The sequence below is a fragment of the Vipera berus genome (assembly GCF_964194415.1).
Source record: "Vipera berus genome assembly, chromosome: 2".
Classification (NCBI taxonomy): Eukaryota; Metazoa; Chordata; class Lepidosauria; order Squamata; family Viperidae; genus Vipera; species Vipera berus.
In genome coordinates this window covers 71753905-71756403 of record NC_138203.1, presented here as the reverse complement: position 1 = coordinate 71756403, position 2499 = coordinate 71753905, and positions in this window count along the sequence as shown.

Genomic DNA, 2499 nt, shown 5'->3' with positions numbered 1-2499 from the left:
GATGCGGCCCTCAATGAAATTGAGTTTGACACCCCTGCCTTACTGCAATAAAAAGAGGGAAAATTTTCAAAAATCCAGAATATCTAATAGGTACTTTTCTTTTGCATGCTTGGAGCAAGAACAGCAGATTCTCTGGGCCTCTCTTTTTCTCCCAATACTGAAATTATCCATGTGTCACTGCCCTCTCTGATTGCAGTGGGATTTGTAGTGACGCAGCACACCATCAGCCTACTTGATTTCTCACCTTTCACAACTGCTTTGAGTAAAGGCCAGTGCCCAGTGAATAAAGCTAAACAACCTTGCTTTGTCTGGATTATAATGCAACATGAAATTATTAAGCTGATGTGCCATTTACGGTAGTGGGTTTATAAATATTTGCAGGATTTATATAATCAGTTATCAGTCAAGATTATCTAATGCCTTCAAGATTATAACAGTGTCAACTAAACAGGGGGACATTTCTTTGGTGGGCAGAAGTGGATCAAGCTCTATGATACCTGCACAATATATGTATGTATATATATATATTCATATACACAGAGAAAGAGAGAAAGAGAGAGAATTGAGTCCCAAGTCCCCATAAGTGGAGGAGATCCCGACATCTATTGTTCTGAGTCTCAAGCAGTCTACTTACTGTTTCCCATAATAAACCAAAATACACACATTTGTAGATGTGCAGCATTCACTTGTTGAAAAACAACAATCACTCTTCATGTCACCTTACAGCACCTAGCAGTACACATAATTACACAGTGTCTTTCTTCCTGTGGCCAGGAACACAGGTTTCTTCCCTCTGTAGTCCCAGAAAGGGTTCAAGATGAATGTGTGTTTTTTTTCCTGCCAGGCAGTGGGGTTAGAAGAAGCAAGCTCCCTTCAACTTCTTTCTTTCTGTGTCATTTCTTGACAAGGAGTATTCTGCACATATATTTCCTCTGAACATGAATCTCTTAATAGGAAAGCATCTCTTATGCTTTACTACGAACCTTATCATTGTATACACCCCAATCATTCCACCATTTAGTGCTCTATGAAACAAGTGAGTATAGTGCACCTGAATCTGGAAGAAATAGACTGAAGGCAGGTGGGACCTACAATGTGTTGTCTTGTGGGTTGCAAGTATCTAGGATTCTACATCCTATCCATTCAGCTCAATATGAATATTTATCCATTTATGAAACCAACGACCTTTTAAGTGTTTTATATTTCTTCAGTATGCTGGGCAGTGAGGGAGGGGTCAAACTCAGTTGCTGGTTTCCTTCCTTTTTTGTAATATGTGCATGGCATAAAGAAATGAGGAACATACAAGAAAAAAGTTCCATAAGGTAAAGGTGCCAAGACAATTTTAAAAAGCTTCTGCTGTTAGAAAATAAAATTTGATCATGTTGGTAAGAGAACATTGAAAGTGCAATCCTATAAATCTGTCTTTCAAATTTCAGCTTGATACATTTTGTGGCTTCTGCCCACACATTTTAAACAGTAGCAATGCTTTTCTGTGAGCATATGTATGTCACGAGTTATTATTAATATGTCACGAGTTATTATTAATATGGCTTCTCATATGAACACCTGAAAAGCAACTTTGAAGTAAACTGGAAAAATTTCTACACAATCTTTGTTTTTGCTACACATCAGCAAATAAATTGCTTTTTCCATCTGCGTATCTACGAGTGCTTTTACAATATGACAGAACCATGTGGAAAAGGGGAATTCACCTTAGTATCCTTCCTGAAATCAAAATGTTAACAGCAGTCTGCACCTCTGTGATTGAATTATTTTTCCTATTCTTTGTAAAGAAATCCATGTTTCTGTACTTTGAAACAAAAAATGTAAGGGCAGCAATTTGATGATAGCATATATCATGCCCAGTAAATCTGAATAAACATGGCAGTTCTACAGCAAACAATTTCAGCACAAGCAAGCAATGTCCCAAACTGCTTGGTTGTGCTGAAATTAATTTAACGATTGCACCTTAGGAAACTGATTTATAGCCAGGTCTGCAAAGTAGAGATGAAAGAAATGATCTTTCATTTTGAAACAAAAGTGTATTTTTACTGAACCTGATGCAACTTTAAGCCACAGTACGGGCTACGGTTCAATCAAAACTTAATGCTTGGAATCTAGAAAGGCTGGTCTTGCTGTCAGGACATAACTTTTCCCTGTTTTAATAGATGAGCACTGTTAAGGTAAACGTGTTATTGATCCATTTATTATAATCGGTCCTATTGTATTTGTCGCAGAATGCAAGGAGAAATACCGATTATTCCCAGGCTAAGTAGACATACCAAAAGCTTCGCTTTAGGTATCCTAGAGGAAGCTTTTGAACAGCTCGGTCGGTCTTCAAATTCAGTTTTCCCTCTCTACTCCGTTTTGTTGCGTTACACCGATGCACAGTTGTTAATCTGGTTAAATGCAGGAAGGGCGAAGAAACCCCGCCCACGATAACAGGTTGCATCTATCAGGGCATGAAACAAAAGAGCGCATGCGTACTTAGGGTAGGAA